Here is an 18,493-nt window from a genome sequence, read left to right as displayed (position 1 = left end):
TAAAGCTTTTGATTCCTCCATCAAATCTGAATGAGGTCCTTGCCAGGTAGAGTAATCTTGATTGTAGGTTCTTCCCTGTCATCACTTTAAGTATATCATGCCCCTCCCTTCTGGCTTGTAGAGTTTCTGCTAAGAAATCAGGTGTTAACCTTATGGAGTTCCCTTTGTATGTTGTCATTTTTTTTTTTTTTTTTTTTTGGTTATGGGGCCCCTTTTTTTTTTTTTTTTTTTTTTTTTTTTTTGCGGTACGCGGGCCTCTCACCGTTGCAGCCTCTCCTGTTGTGGAGCACAGGCTCCGCACGCACAGGCCCAGCGGCCATGGCCCATGGGCCCAGCCGCTCTGCGGCACATGGGATCCTCCCGGACTGGGGCACAAACCCGCGCCCCCCGCATCGGCAGGCGGACTCCCAACCACTGCACCACCAGGGAAGCCCTATGTTGTCATTTTTCCCTTGCTGCTTTCAATAATTTTTCTTTGTCTTTAATTTTTGCCAATTTGATTACTGTGTGTCTCGGTGTGTTTCTCTTTGGGTTTATCTTGTATGGGACTCTCTGTGCTTCCTGGACTTGGGTGGCTCTTTCCTTTCCCATGTTAGGGAAGTTTTTGACTATAATCTCTTCCAGTATTTTCTTGGGTCCTTTTTTCTCCTTCTGGGACCCCTATATTGCCAATGTTGTTGTGTTTAATGTTGTTCCAGAGGTCTCTTAGGCTGTCTTCATTTCTTTTCATTCTTTTTTCTTTATTCTGTTCCTCAGCAGTGAATTCCACCATTCTGTCTTCCAGGTCACTTATCCGTTCTTCTGCCTCAGTTATTCTGCTGATTCCTTCTAGTGTAGTTTTCATTTCAGTTATTGTATTGTTCATCTCTGTTTGTTCTGTAATTCTTCTAGGTCTTTGTTAAACATTTCTTGCATCTTCTCGATCTTTGCCTCCATTCTTTTTCTGAGGTCCTGGATCATCTTCACTATCATTATTCTGAATTCTTTTTCTGGAAGTTTGCCTATTTCCATTTAATTTAGTTGTTTTTCTGGGGTTTTTTTCTTGTTCTTTCATCTGGTACATAGCCCTCTGCCTTTTCATCTTGTCTATGTTTCTGTGAATGTGGTTTTTGTTCCACAGGCTGCAGGATTGTAGTTCTTCTTGCTTCTGCTGTCTGCCTTCTGGTGGATAAGGCTTGTGCAAGTTTCCTGATGGGAGTGACTGATGGTGGGTAGAGCTCGCTGTTGCTCTGGTGGGCAGAGCTCAGTAAAACTTTAATTTTCCAGAGTCTTCCATTTCTTCCCGTACAACTTCTTCATGTGGAGTATAGGGCAGGATGTGATGTCTTACCTCTCTGCTGCCAAAGGGTCTGATTTGATTTGGTATGGGAGCTTGGTTAAATCCATGCCAGGGCAAACTGTTGCAAACAGTAGAGAAACAATCCAGGAACAGTAGCCAACAATCTGGGGTGGCCAACCTGGCACCTAGTTTAATGCCATGCTATAGTCTGGAGCAAGCAACAGACCAGTCGACAAGCCATAAATGTAGTAGAAGTTCTGATAAAACAAGTTGTCTTGTCTTTCACATAACCACAGTGGTCTTGATAAGCTTTCACATAACATGGTGGTCTCGAATGTTGTGGGCTTATGCAAGTATCTCTTCAGACTCAGGAAAGACCAGAGAAAGCCTTAGTTGTCTCTTTGTCTTTGCTGACTACGAGACCTTTAGCATACAGAAATTAAAGTCTGGAGAAGAACTGTAGAAACATTGAACTCTGGATGTGTTTCCAAACTATACACAGATCTATCAGCAAAGAGATACTACTAGCAATGATTTTAACCACACTGCTTACCAATCATTGACCGACTGTTAAACTGTGTTGATTCTAGGAAGTCAGGCTTACAAATAAAGACAAATAGAATAAAAACTGAGCTGAGACTTCAGTGGACCTTCACTGGGGAGAAGACATAATCTTGAATTATCCCAAGCAAACACGCACAAGAGGGTTAATTAGAATCTATGGTTGTAACAACATATTACCTACAATGTCCAATTTTCAAAAGAAAATAATAATGAGACATGCAAAGAAGCAGGAAACTGAAATGTATGCACTTGAAAAGAAAAAGGGTAACTGGAAATGTCACTGATGAGGGAGTAGGCCGAGAAAGAATTCAAAGAATCTGTTATAAATATGTTTAGAGAGCCAAAGGAAACATATCTATCTATCTATTTATGGTATATAGTGTCACTTTTATTTTACTTGATTGGCTGAAGCAGCAGTCGTAAGCTCACCAAGATTCAAAGAGAAGCAACATAGACCCACTTCTCAATAAGAGGAGTGCCAAAGAATTAGCAGTCATGTTTTAAAAACACCACAGCCTGCCCTCTGACTTCAATTTAATTACTTTCCTCCTTTGTGTAAAATATGAGTTTCTCCTCCCAACACCCAACACCTACTTCAGGTTGCTCTCCGTTAGAGCATCATACTTAAGGCCAGGCCCAGGATCTTATCATGTACATGAGGTCTAGGTGCCCAAGTTCCTTGAGTTTGGTTGCTCAAGTCTGATTTTTGTCAATATGAACATCTGAGAATTAAAATAAGCCATTTATCCCCATGCTACTAATAAACAGTGGTGAGACAGATGTAGGATAAGCATAGTAGACAAGCCCATACACAGAGGGGGAAAGTGGGAGACACAGCAGTCACTGGTGAATAGCAGTTCTGAAGCCAGCCAGGCAGGCATGCCAGTTTCTTGATTAGGCTTAGTGCTCTTCCCTGACATAGTTTTCATTGTGTCTGCTATTTGGGTGTGAAGAAACTCTTGAAGAAACTGTAGACCCAAGCTAGATATCCCATTTATTTAGCAAAACAACTTAGTGAATTTTTGAGTAGACAAACTTAATTACATGTGAAATGGACTAGACTGTTGTAATATGTTATAACAAAATACAGTCCTTTAAACAAGGTGAAAATAATTTATCACACAATAGTCCAGGTAGTGGTCAGAGCTAGTATAGTTGCTCAATGACATTGAGGACCCCGTTTGTTCCAGCTTTTTAACTACCATCCTTACAGTGTTGTACATTCTAAGAAAGAACAAAAATACTTATGAAAATGTAGAAAACACAAAACTCATATACATAATAACAACCTTTTGTCAGACCCATGGAGGATGAGTCACTGATGATATAAAATAAAATTATATCTTCAAATAGTATTGAGTTTTATGGAAAACTGACCCTATTAAAAGTGGAAAATGAATATAAGTTTGCATTTAGAATATGATCCTTAGTAAGCACACAAGTATACACAGACAATTCCACATATACAAAAAAATAGAACTAGAATTACTAAAATTTGCAGCTGTGAGCTTCCCTGGTGGCACAGTGTTTGAGAGTCCGCCTGCCAATGCAGGGGACACGGGTTCGTGCCCCGGTCCGGGAAGATCCCACATGCAGTGGAGCAGCTGGGCCTGTGAGCCATGGCCGATGAGCCTGCGCTCTGCAACGGGAGAGGCCACAACAGGTGAGGCCCGCATACCGCCAAAAAAAAAAAATTTGCAGCTGTTGTTTGTGAGCTGGGAAATTGTTTGGATTTAATTTTTTTAATTAAAAAATACTAATTAAAAATATTATGGATGCACTACAAGCCCTTTGGGCATATGTAGGTACTGGTTTTAAGAGACATTATATCCTTTTGCTTAATTGATACTTTGGTAGTAATATAACTTATTAGAAAAAAAGTATTTTACAGGTATGATTTCAAATCACTCATGGGTGCTTTCTTCCTTGAGTAGATTCCTTTAATGCTTTAATGATGGATGACTGGAAGCAAAGTCTCAGTCCTGGTCTTGGAACTCTTTTACATCATTGTTTTCCTGCCCTCCTTGTTTAAATCACTACACTGCTGGGTTGAATTGTGACCTGCAGAATTGTGTCTCCTCAGAATCTCAGAATATGACCTTAGTTGTAAATAGGGTTTTGCAGATATAATTAGTTAAGACAAAATCATACTGGATTAGGGTAGACCCTAAATCCAGTGACTGGTGCCTTTATAAGAAGAGGAGAGGACATATGCAGATATATACACAGAGGGTAGAAGACCATTTGACAATACAGGCAGGAGTTGGAGTGATGCAGCTACAAGTCAAGGCAAGGATTGTGTGGAGACACCAGAGCTAGGATAAGTCAAGGAAGGATTCTTCCCTTAAGCCTTTCAAGGGAATGTGGCCCTGATGATACTTTATTTCAAAGGTCTAGATTCCAAAACTGTAGGAGAAAAGAAATTCTGTTATTTTAAGCCACCCAGTTTGTGGCAATTTATTATGGCAGCTCTAAAAAACTAATCTAATTACCTTCCAGAGAAAGGAATATTTGTAATAAAATAATCTGAGATAAATAATATGTAAGAAGTATTATATAAACTGATGAGGATGATTATAATTTTTGTGACTTTCTGTTTGAATAAAAAATAAAATAAAATTGACATTTAAATAATATTACATAATGTCTAAGAATAACATATACTTTGAGATACAAAAATAGAGATTACTTTTTAAAAAGATTATTATAACTGCTGATCAAAAAGATATTTAGGAAAGTGTTTTGTTAGTTATCAATTGCTATGCAAATGTTAGTTATACACAAGTTTATGCATTTTAGCTTCTGACTATCTGTAATATAAATTAGAATGATTTAATTTCCCCACCCGCATTCTAAAACTATCATTAGCAGGGATATAAATTATTTCACATACTTTAAACAATACATCTCAATGAAGGATGAAACTTAAAACTTTGAACTTATAAATCAGAACCAAGGCAGAAAACATGCCACTGACTAAATATATGAGAGTTCAATATAATTTTCTCTTAGCTACATTTTTTTCTGGGAGTGCAGAATTAATTACTAAATTAAATAAATCCCAATTAATTTTGAATGCACATAATGTAAATAATTGCAATCACAGTTTGGATACCAATACTGCATTGCACAAAAATTTATGTTTGTTTTCATTTATTTAATCACTTGTTCTTATTAGAAAAGATCAGTGGGTTATTTGGAGTCTAACTTATGTCTCCAACATGTTCTGAGACATAAAAGAAAACTAATAAATATTGCAATAGTACTGTAAGTCAAGATAACAGTTTTGAAATAATAAATATTTATTGAATTTTAATTTAATATATGCAGCATCCCAGAACATGTAGTGAGAAGAAAATGAGACAGCTTGTTCAGCCTTCCTTTTTAGTAAAATGGAAATAATACCTTCCTCATGAGATTGCAATAGGATTAAATGAGATACACAGGAGAGTCTGTCATTTGTTTCAGATGCATTCCCTTTCTTTCATCTGGTCTGCTAATTATTTCAGGGGCTTTACCTCTGCAACTTGTGTGTTTCTCAAGCCTTCATGACTCTTGGCTTCCAGCTAGGCTTGGCGGGAGACTGGAAGTTGAGAGTAAGGTATAAACTAGGATATTCCTTCCTCTTTTCCTCTGCTCTAATCAGAAGCTTCAGAATTGCCTCTGTCTCCTTGGTGGTTTCAGTTTCCACTGGGCAGCACTAATTTCTTTGGATCCCAATTAAAGAAATCATGTTTAGGAAAGTGCCATTATAGTCATAAATTGTTATGCAAAATATTGTACACCAATATATAAATTTTAGCTTTTAATTTCATTCATAATGTAACTTGGAAATATTTATCTCCCTCTGACTCCACATTCTGAAACCAGTCATTACTAATGCGGCATTTTTCCAGGAATTTATCATCTTAATCACCCCCTCCTTATCTGTTAATGTTCTTTTTAGATATAAATTATTATTAATAGAATTAATTCCAGTAATTCAGAAGTAATGTCAGTACTTCAGTATCTCAATTCCCAATATGAGCAGCAATAATGTTGTTAATAGTTAAACAAATTTTTTACCCTCCTGCTCCATGATCATATCCTATCCTGTTTTCGCTTCCTATTCATTTCCATTTTTTTGCTGTTCTTTCTCTTATTCTCCCACTTTCTTTCCTTGCTTATAAACAAGAACTGTTGCCATCTGTCCTGCCAACTTAACAGGGTGTGTAAAGGCAAAATAAGCATCTGTATCTATTAGTGTTTTGTAAACTGTAAAGATTTATTCACATATTAGTGTATCATTTTGCACCAGCTCTTTTTCCTTTCCCCATGCATGCCCTGAATTTTCCCAAGGTTCATTCTTATTGCTTTTCATTTTGTCCTACAAAATATCTTAGATTGCACATTGATTTTATATGGATAAATCTCAATTCTCTTTCTAATTCTGAAATTATTTGCAACTATCTACTCACAATTCTTACTTGAACTTTCTAGCATCACCTCATTTTCATAAGGTCCAAAAGCAAACTGCACTATTGCTCAAAAACTGATATATTGGGCTCCATTGTCTGTCTAAAATATTGACATAACTTTTTGCTCCTTTTCTCTTTTTCCTTTATCCTTACCTTCAAACACCCAGAATTGTTGATTCTTCTTTTATAATGTGTCTTTTGTACTTTGTTCCTTTTGCTGTTTTCAGAGTTGTGCTGTTATTTTTGTTGATTTTGCCTTGTAATATTTATTTTAAGGACTTATTGAATGTGTACAATTGTTTTGCATTTATATCAGTCGAAATCAGTCAGGAGATCACAGCTGATGTTAGTTAGTTCCACATGAAAATATAAAATGGGATAACAGATGTGGACGAGCTGAAAAGACAACAGAAAATGTTGTCACAATCCAGGAATTAGTAACATCAGGATGCTGCCACCACCCTGTAGGCTGGAGGAAAGAGGGGGGCAGAGTTCAGTCCTCTTTTATTAATATTATAACTGAAAGTACTGAATTTAATTTTAGTCACCACATTATAAGAAGGATATTAAAAGTTAAGAAGATGGCTATTATGATAGTGAAATGGCTAGAAAATGTCAAGTGAATAATCTTTGAGAGAACTATAATCGTTTTGCCTAAAGAATAGGTGGAGTGGTGGCAATGGGAAGGATATATCAATACTTGTATTTGTCTCCAAATACTTAAAGAATATTAATGGAAATGTGTATTTTACTTTTATTACACTAGGAGAGCTAAGAAGCTTATGACATTGATTTTGGTCAATGTGAAGCCTGATTTTATAATGCTGCCTCAAAATATGCTTTGCCTTGAAAATAATGAATACACTATCACAAACATGATATTAGAGTATTCACACAGAGGTTGAATTTGAAGCAAAGGAAAAATGTTAGCATTGTGAAGGAGTAAAGCAATTAACTTAATAAATTCTTGCCAAATTTTAAGGTTTAACGTTGGTGAGGAAGAGTATCAAATAAGTGCAAACTGAGTTGTTAAGATTTCACATGCTGCAGAAAATTAAAAATTAATATTATCCCCTTTTTTGACAAAGGATAATTTCATCATTGACTTCCATGAATGCATTTATTTAATGCATTTATGTGTACAAAACCATGTTGGCAAATAGAGCCATTGGTATCGATTACTAAAATAAGGAGAAAAATCAGTACAGGGAAGTAGCATCAGTATCAAATGAACTTTTGCAGACTCTAGAAGTAGCCAAATATGCTTACATGCAATGAAGACAGAATATTGTACTAGAGAACCAAAGATTTTACTGTAATTAGGTGATAGAAATGACACAAAGAAGAGTGTAGAGACCTAATCTTGCCAGTCAAGACAGAGTCAATAAGGAGAAAGGATGTGGCTCTAGTAGCAAGATTTAGGTCTCATGGATCTTAAATTTTCCCACTGTAAAATTGGCAAAGAAGCCAAAACTCTCCTTCCCGTTTGCAATAAAAAATATCACACTTCCATTTGGCTTCACTTCTGAGTGCTCCTGGGCTTTTCAGCTTTATTTCGCATCTTGTCCCAGCCACATATATTCTTCAGGGATAAACCACAAGGAACTTCATGAAAAAGGCAGGTTGGAAGCAGGCTGGGGAGGACCAGACGTGCATTTTGTAGACATATGAAGAAAGGATGGAAAAATAAATAAATAAATAAATATGCACACATACACGTACATACGCAATTATGTTAGGAAGAGGAGGGTAAAATTGACTTCAGTCTTCAGTAAATAGAGTTCTTATTTCTGAGAATGGCAAAGGTAGATGTGATTTTGAGTTGAAGAGAGCATGGCTGTTGTAAATAAGCACTATGAGAAGTGCATATAGTTGAGTAAGAGGATTACTGAGCATCACTCAGGAAATGATTGAAGTTAGAACATGTAACATTATAACAGGTCAGAATTTCATGGCTTGCCATTTTCCCCTGTTAAAATTTTTCTTGTCTGTATAAGGAAAAAAGAATGCAAACAAAACTGATATTTAAAAAGCAATCAAGTTTTTTATCAATAGGAAACTATTTCTTCACAGAATTTATTTTAGGAAGCAGTTGGGAATAAGGGAATTTTGAGAGGTTTGGATAAGGAAGGAATAGAGAAGGAAAGATACACAATATAGAGATGAAGGGACAGTTCATGTTCAGTGGATTGTCAGCTCTAACACAATAACATATTAACACATGCATTTTAAAAAATCAAAATACAAGAACATATTCTGAGGCAAATATGAAAATATTTCATTTGGTTCATCTTCCCCCTGCCTCAAGTCAGTGGGTTTATTATAACAAGTTAACATTAAACTCATAGATTTCTTTAAGCAAGCATTGGTTCTGATAGAATGTGGCAAGATTGATAGAGAAGAGGTTGGAGATACTTCTGTCAACCTGTGTAAACAAAAATTATCTTTATAACTTAGTTTGTGCAGACTTTACCAGCCCCTAGAACATTTCCATTGCATATAGGTATATATATTAGACTCATTTAGATTACTTAAACTTCCTTTTAAAATATAATTGTCCGGTAGTACATTTTGATACCTTTTCTGTATGCTCTGGAAAAAAAAATAAGACTCTACTATCAAAAATAAAAACATTAAAAATGTTAATAATTGTTATATTTGTGTGGTTGGATTTGGAACTTTGAAAAAATCTTCATTGTGCAGTCTGTATTTTCCAAATTATTCTTTGAACACACTTTTTAGAAAAATATTAATATTTAAATGTGTATATATAACATTCTCTCTATATGTATGTGTGTTTGTGTATGTATATAAACAGGAATGTGAATGATAAAATGGATTCTATATTGGAGACTAGTTCAGTGAAACATGACAAAAATGGCAAGGGTTCCTAAAGTTTTAATGTACAGTGATGTGACCCCAATCTGGATGAATATAAAGTGTAGTCAAAATTGGGCTAATGGACAGAATAATGTGGGATGTTCAGCAATTATTTAAATAAGTGTGAGGGAACCAGAAGAAAGGAAGTTTTTGATTCTAGGAGTAGAATACCTATTCAAAATTTTGGAGGACGAGAAGTGTTCTATAATAATGTTGATAAGATTGAAGCTATCCTGGTCAGTAGCTGGTGTAGAGTGCAAAACAACAATGAAAGAAGAGAAAGACTAATCCATTAAAAGACAAGGGAAAACTAATCCATTCTAGATAGATTGTCTATCATGAGCAAAAGCATGGTGATTAGAAACAGAAGTTAAGTTTTATAGAAAAAAAGTAATGGGAATCAGCTTCAACAACAGTAAAGTTTGCTTTTTTCATACATTTCTGAGCCTGCCTATAAAGATAAAGTAATTTTCAGACTTCTGGAAACTGATACATCTTTTATATTAATCTAGAATAATTGACTCTGGATAGTTAGAGTAACAAAAACAATTAAATTAGAGGAAATGGCAAAGTAATTTTTGTGTTTAAGTGATATCTGCTTATACTCCAAAAGTGTGTGACTATATAGAATCATGGTCATGCACCAAAAGTAAGAAGTTAAATGATTTAAACTGTTGCTATGTCATTAATGGGCTTTTTTCTAAAAAAGCAGACTAAAATAGGAGGAAGCTCTTTCAAAACTCATTAAAAGAAAAGCATAATTATAGTAACTTCAGTTTAGAATATAAAGGCTAATTCCAAAAATCCAAAAGTTCCCTGTTGGAATTTATCTTGAAAATGTCAGACAATCTGTTATGAAACAATATGGTTGCCTACGTGAAGAACTGTGTTCATGCCAAACCAACTAGTAGGCAGATCATTAACAAACTGTATAAACAGAGAAGCAAAATGATGGATCCCCTAAGGAGATAAAGTATTTATATATCTTAGCTCAGAAATTCATTTGTGTTCAGCCCAACAGGTAGTCCCATACAAAGATACCATCTGTTCAGTGAAGTAAAACAAATTTTGGGTTTCAAATGATATAGACTACAACAATCCTAATTCATGTGAATGTAAAAGAACATCTTCTCTTAACTAACACTAAGAAAAGAAAAAATATTTTCCTTGGGACAATTGGTTATGATGTATGTAGACTAGCATGAAATGAATAGGCTACTATAGCATGTTAGAATATGTGAATGTAAGGGAGATTGCCAAGTAAGAAATTAATTATATCCTATCTTTCCATCCTAACTGCCCAGTTCAGTTAGACCACAGTGCAGAAGGTTAAGTTAATCATAATCCTCTGTTCTTAGAACAATATCATAAGCACCCAGGGGGACCCTCTCTTGTCTATTAATTTGATTTTATTCACATATAATTCTCCCCTCCATTTCTCATCCTACTACGAGAACCATTCAGGTAGATTCATTTGTTCATGTAAAATGTGCTTAGTAATGTATGTTTTATTAACGTACATCAAAGTAATTTGTACTGTATCTCATTTTTTTCTTTTTTATTTCATTGAGACATCTTTTTTAAGTTCAATTCATGTGACTAAACTATATCTAGTCAATTACTTTTAGCTTAATGGTATACTATGATATTTTCCTCTACCTTTTACCTAGTGTCCTTCCCAGGATAGATACCTAAATTCTTACCATACGTTTAATACTTACCACAAACATTATTGCAAAGAATATTTTTTTGTGCACAGTCCTTAATAGATCTATGTGAGAGAGAAAAAAATATATATATATAATGGAATTTCTTGTTCATAGCGTAGGGTATAAGATTATTTTATTTTTAGCTTGGCTATTGTCATATTGCTTGCTAAAATGACTGCAACTGTTGACATTCCTGATAGGAATGTTTGTATGTATCAACATCCCCACAGACAAATAGCATTATCCAGTTTTCTAAGTTTTTGCAAATAAGTGTAAAAACTGTAGAGTGTGCTTAATGTATTCTATCCAATCTCTTTTCTATCTATTTCTATCTATTCACTTTTTTTCTTGATTACTAATAAGTATGATTGTCCCTTCACATACCAATTAACCTTGTGGTTTTACTTTTGAGTGAATTACCTAGTTGCCAAATTGTACATTGAAATTAAGAATGTCTTGGTAATATGAAGCTTTAATGATAATCCTAAGGGAAGGTTGGATGCCAGTGACTATCCAACAACATCATTATTTAAAATGATGCAGAACCAAAGATGATGCATTGCCTAGCAGTTAAGGGTACATTGCCTGAGTCAGGATCCCTATTCTCTATGCCTTACTAGTGGTATCATCTTTGCACATTGTGGCAGTGTTTTCTCTTTTAAAAAGTAGGAATTACATTAGTAACCACTTCATAGAGTTCTTGGGAGGTTAAATTAAATAATATATAGAAGAGACTAAAAACAAAGTCCAGTCCTTGTGAGCACTGAATAAATCAGTGTTTTAAGAAAAATTTCCCCTCAATTTTTCATTAATAATTTTATATTTTTCACATTTTGAACAGTTTTACCTACTACATAATGTTATCAAGTAAATTAAATATTAATGAAGGGACATAAATTGCATTCAGACGAGCTTCAGATATTCACATCAGCCTCCTTTGACCATTTTGCTATGTACTAAGTTTTCTGTCTTTCTTTCATAGCTCAGGTAAACAAAACTCACCTCAGAACATGAACTGAAAAGCCTAAAACCTGTTCTCTGAGCATCTTCCCTACATTTGTGAGACGTTCTGATTAGATAAGTTTATTTAAAAGGTTACCAGGACAATAGTTGCTATCTTAAAAGTTAACTAAATAATGTACCCCAGAAAGGCAAGCCATTCACCAACCATTTGTAAATTCATGCATCTCATTCTCCCTCCACCCCTGCTTCATTTATCTTCAGCCATTTTTTAAAAATCTATAAGCAAAATATTAGTTGCAAATGTTAATATCTCTCTTGTTCCTAATTGGATGAAATTTGCCACCTCTAGCTATGAATTTAGTTCAAATATCTCATGTCTTATGGTGCTCATAAATTAAATGTGTTCAGGGAAAACAATATAGAATTATGGACCACTCTACAAAAATATGTTTACATAGTTTTATGAGCAGCTGTTGAAATGCTAAAAAAAACAAAAAATGTGCACCTTAAGGGTGAAGGATTTTTTCCTCAGTATCAGTAGGAAAAAAAAGAATAATTGAGAAAACTTTGTCAAAGAAGCATATTTTAAGGCCAACAGCTTAAACAAAAGTGAAATTTAACCTGTTGTCTCAATAACAAGGGTTTATTTTAGAGTTTTCGTTTCAGTAGAGATATAATTTGTTAAACATTTAACATACTTCTAATTAGTTACATGTTAATTCCTGTTATGAAAATTGAAATATTTCATTCTTACAAAACTAAGAAGGAAACAAGAAATAGTCTTTATGAAAGTATGAAAATTAAGGTCCTGTGGCTGGCCAAAACCCATGATTTAATTGACCAGGAAATGTCTTAATGATCATACAGATACCTTGCTGGTTTTCAATATCTGATCATTTTGGTACTGGTTTAAAAAGTTGAGTAACATTATTTGGAAATATAGTCCTGCAATTTAAATTGCATTTGAGTTGTTCTGGATAGCAAAGGATATTTTGAAGATGTATGTTTGATTGTCATTAGTTTTACTTTACTTTTATTTTATTCTATTCTATTCTGCTTTATTGTGTTTTATTTTATGTATTTACTGATTTATTGATTTGTTGCTCCTCTGTAACCAGCAACCCCCCCACCATGAATCACTTCCTATATATTATTGACATATAGCTTTCCGTGTCCTATATAGTATTGATTTATATTCTGCTTTGTGTCCCCTTATATTTAGTCCTTTCAGTGCATATGTATAAGCATATGGATCTATACTTATATAGGTAGAGAAAAAATATAGTTCAGTAAGATAAAATATTTGAATTAGGTGATAAATGGAATAATAAATGTAGGTAGGAAAGTATGAGTATATTTACTAGAAAAAAATGTATGCCAGGCAGAATCATATATATTGTAGGTAAGAGCACAGATTTGGAGTTAGACTAAATTAGGTTTGAATTCCTTTTTGCAAATTTACCTGACTTTGGACAGATTGCTTTAATTCTCTAAGTTTCATTAGTCTCAAATATAGATTGATATATCAGTACTTGCCTCACAGAGATGATGTAAAAAAAACCCAAAAAACAAATTTTAAAGTGACCCAAAACCTTTATACCTGTATTTAGAGTACAGTAAATGTTCAGTAAACACTAAATATGATCATGATGATGATGCCTTATGCATTTCATATAGGATTTGGCTTTATGTTTTATTGTAGCAAACACTTAAAAATAGTTGTTAAATTTTTTTATGTTCATGAAATTAAATGCAACCAAAGCCCTAGTAAAACACAACTCTGTTCAGTAAAACAATTAACATTCTCTAATGCATTCTCACAAAGTTAGTGATAAATATTAGAATACTTACTACAATAACACCCTTTGCTATAGGCTGATGGCTAAAAGACAAATTGCAATTTTGTAAAAGAAAATGGGAGTGTGTTTGGAGGGAAGATTTGAATGAATAGAATATCTTCCAAATAGTCCAAATAACAGATTGAATAAATCCAGAGAGTTATCATAGCTTATGTAAAAGAATGGATAATATAATTTTTCCTCTTTTTAAGATTTTTGGTATATGTCAAGTGGCCAAATATTTTTGAGGTTAGAATTTTCTAGTAATCATTGAAACCATGTTATGTCTTGTAATGCCAAGGCATAGGATTTAGTGTTAATCTGAAAGAATAAGGTAGGCCTAATGTTGTCCTAATATTTACAAAAATACCAGTTTGTGTAAATTTAAAAGCAAGGTGTCAGGAAATTCCCTGGCGGTCCAGTGGTTAGGACTCTGTGCTTTCACTGCTGAGGGCCCAGGTTCAATCCCTGGTTGGCGAACTAAGATCCTGCAAGCTACAGTGCAGAAAAAAAAAATAAAGAATTAATAATAATAGTAATAATAAAAGCAAGATGTCCCACAACCCTTTTTCCTGTTCTCTCCTTGTCCTTTATTTTCCTACCCTTAGAGAGAAAACAAAGAAACAAACAAATCCAATAATATATAAACAGATACTCCCAGAGTTATAGAATGTTCTCAGAGGTACAAATGAAGCCTATTAGACTTTCTAGCCTCATAAGTTCTGTGAACCACCAAAACCCATTCAAAGAGAGGTTAATGGGTTTTGACCTAATCAGTTCTTCCAAGGTCCTTTATGGTTGCTCTGAAATGGCATAAGTGGCTTACAAGTACCTGATGTCAAATTAAAGCTATTTTCAGTGTCAGAGCAAAAAGAAATCTTAGGGTCACTTGGAGCCCTATTAAACTGCTTAGGTTATTCTAGAGAAAAATGAGAGAAAATAAAAATTCCATGGGAGTTATGAATTGGCATAGAAGAATTTGAAGTAGTAGTAGCAAAGTGTTCATGGCTTATTTAAATTTTGTATGTGGACTATGACAGGAATGGAAACCTTTGGTTCCTATCAAGGGGAGGAATGGATCCAAAGAGATAGACAGGGATTACAAGGGTATAAGTCCTGGGCTCTGCTGCCTGGATTTGAATCATGATGTCCCATTTATTAGCTTTGAGAACTCAGTTACCTAAACTTGCTCCTAAACTTTCTCATCTGTAAATGACAGTAATATAGTGTAGATAAAACACATAGAACAGTGTCTGGCACAAGTAAATTACATGTACATGTTTGTTCAATGAATATATGCTGTGATTTGTATTTTCATGTATTATCTTGATGAAATTATTCTAAAATGCTTTCTTAACAGATATTCATTTTCTGTAATTCAAAGTGGAGGAATTTGAACTTTGAGGTTTAGAAAATTGCCTAAACTCAGAGTACACTATTATTCAAACTCAGATTATTTTTATTCTAGGCCCAATAGATTTGGTTGTCGTTGTTGTGTTGTTAAATCTGGAAAAGATAGGCCCTGTGGTCTGATATTTTCTCTTTTTTTAACATAAGGATGAGCATCCATTTTCTTCTCCAGTGATACAGAGACAAAGGCTACTAAACAAGATGGCCCAGGTACCCCCAAATAAACGGGGTCTGGGGGAGTCACAATGGGGCAGACAGTAGGTGTGCCTGTGCATATAAAAGTGAATGTTATGACCTCTTTATTTTGCAGGCTCTTCAGACCTCTTGGCTAATATCTGCCTCATGTGGTTGTAACAACAGAAGCATATATCCCAGTTCCAAGTTCTAGCCCATAATGACTTTGTCAGCATGTCTGGCAAAAATGTTTAGTGGTCCTGATGCCTAAAGCTCTGTGCACTGGTGCCAAATCAAATCTCGGTGACAGAGTTTTGGGTGCAATAGAAAAGAATAGCTTTATTGCTCTGCCAGGCAAAGGGGACACAGCAGGCTCCTGTCCTGAAAAACTGTATGTCCCAACCCAGGAGGGTTTGATGAGGAGTTTTATAGCAGGTTCAAGGGTGGGGTTGCTGATAAGACCAGCCCTTGTGCAGGGCCTGAAATCCTCTAATCTGGTCTCAGTTAATCTTGTTGATGAGCTTCTCTGGTTCCTTTAATGTGGCCTCACATAGTCTTTCTCTGCCATGAAGAATGCTGACATTTTAAAGAGCTTAAAGACATTATTCTGTGTATCCCTTGAGGTGGAACCAGGACCCTGCCCCAAGGCTGCACTATTGTTTCTTGTCTTTGCATCCCTTCCCTTCCTGGATTAGCAACTGTTTGAATCTGCCCTTTGGAACTCAGGGAAAGTCATGAAGGCTGGAGTCTTTTTCCTACAAGAAATGGGGGACAGAAAGGCTTCTGTGCCCAGGAGCCCCACAGGGTCCTGCACGGTTTCAGTCCCTATGTTGAAATCATGTCGGTGACAATTTCACAATGGCTTTTGTAGCACTTAAAATGCTGGGAGGGGGCTTCCCTGGTGGTGCAGTGGTTGAGAGTACACCTGCCAATGTAGGGGACACGGGTTCGTGCCCGGGTCCGCGAAGATCCCACATGCCGCGGAGCGGCTGGGCCCGTGAGCCATGGCCGCTGAGCCTGCGCGTCCGGAGCCTGTGCTCTGCAGCGGGAGAGGCTGCAACGGTGAGAGGCCCGCGTACCTCAAAAGAAAAAAAAAAAAATTGCTGGGAGTTCATGTGTCTGTAAAAGGAGTTTCTGAAAAAAATTGCTGTGAGCATAACATAGAGAAATAATTGTATTTCAGTGCCTGAGGCATGCTCTAACCAATCCAATTTTAAAGTAGAAACAAAACACAGAGCAGAGGGGTAATAACAGCCATGTTTTAGAAGATGAGGCAGAAATGTTAGATGATTTGGGGAATGTCTATAGATTGAGGTTTTTTTCAGCTGGCCCCAAGGGAGGAAATACTTGAAGAGAAAAAAATGAGATGAATATGAGCAAATGTCATTTCAGTAGGCTGAAACCTGACACCAAAGTAAAATGTGTAGCAATGAAAACATGAAAAATAAATAAAATGAATGGTTGTCTAAATGGAGATATAAAAGAAGCATCACTATACACATGGCACACCTCTGATTTCATATAGTGTAAGGAATGCTCTTATATACCAAATGAATTCCCAGAAAGCTGAAGCCAGAAGAAATATTAGCATGGACATAGTCTAATCTCCTATTTTTTATAAATGAGGGCATGAACAGAGAATTTACAAAAATATATTCCTGCTATAGATAGAGTTTTACCTTATTGAAGGGAGTGAGGTGGAGCATAAGATCTGGTTCTTGGTGGTAGGGAGATAGTCTTATGTTTAGATGATAAGCTCACACCACCTTTAGGTATGCAAACCAACCCTTTTCCCCTATCAAGGACCTCTTCAAGGCAATCTGTAATGCTTCAATCACAAAGCTGTCCTAGGGCAGGAAGTCTATGGGAACATCAGTTTCTAAGCTTATCTGCTAAAACCACTTCCTCTGGCTACATTGGTATTAGAACCCCTTATTTTTTTTTTTATTGTTACTGCTGGATAAATATGGGGGAGAAAGCTAAAGAGTGAGGAAAGAATCATGGAAGCCTTTCCAAGAATAAACAACATGATCAGCACTCTGAACAGAGCTTTGATAGACAAGCAGGGAGTGACTTTGGTTTTCTTATTTATTGTACCCCACAGCGTAAGTTCCAGACTCAGCATCAGGGGTGGGATGCAGGGGGAGGGAGATACAGTGATCAGGTCCAGAGATTAAATGATCAGATTTTTAAACTGAAAGTAACTATCTCATTGAGCGCTTTGGCATTACAGATAAGGAAACAGTTCCAAAGAAGCATAGGAAACAATCTGCCCAATATCACCCAGTACAAAGTTCGACCAGACTCTAGGTCTCCAAATCCTCTGTTCCAGTGCATTTACCATTGACATGCTCTCTTTCTTTAAAGAAAGCCCTAGATCCTCATCACTTTATGACTATTCTTATGGATGAAGAGGAACATAACATATTGCAAAAAAGTCTGAAGTAAGAGAAGGCATAGGGTAGAGTTCTGGCTTTGCAAACTCTGCGTGTGCTTCCTCTAGTACCCTGTGCATATTTCTACTTAACTACTTACCACATTGCATAGAAATCATTTCCTTGTCAGTGATTAGCACAGTTTTTGAAATATCCATGTATTTTAGTTGAATTAAACTATGTGATACTAAGGAAGGAAATGGACTTTTCCATTTCTGCCTCAAATTTTCTTCTTCAATAAAGAGTCATAATTGTTTGCCTGTTTAACTGGGTTGTTGTGATGACTAAACATTAATGATGGATGTGATGTACTTTGCAACTGGAAATTAGCCATCTAAGGAAAATAGAAACAGTAGTGGTGGTCATAGTAGGAATAGTAGCAGTACTCATAGTACTAGTAATTCCTACCCAATTAACATGTTTAGAATACGGAAATTTAAAGAAGGGAGATGAGGAAGTTTGTCCTTAATGTATATAGCATTTTTCAGAATGATAGTTGTTATATCAGGATCTGAATTGGACCAAGAACAAACAGTTAACCGAAGCTGAATGTACTAAAACATAATATTCTCATGTACATCTGAACTGTGTTTGCAAAGTTCAGTGACAGTGCAATACCGAGGCTCACAGGTACTTATACAAAAATAAAAAATGATAAGGGTGGGAAAATGTTACTAATACCTTCTGTTGTCACAGTGTTACTCATTTTTTCAATCCAAATCCTTTTTTTTTTTTTTTTTTTTTCCTTCCGTTTGCCGGGCCCCTCACTTTTTTGGACTCCTCC

The sequence above is a fragment of the Lipotes vexillifer genome, unplaced genomic scaffold (assembly GCF_000442215.2).
Source record: "Lipotes vexillifer unplaced genomic scaffold, Lipotes_vexillifer_v1.1 scaffold1018, whole genome shotgun sequence".
NCBI lineage: Eukaryota > Metazoa > Chordata > Mammalia > Artiodactyla > Lipotidae > Lipotes > Lipotes vexillifer.
Note: the sequence above shows the minus strand (reverse complement) of the source record.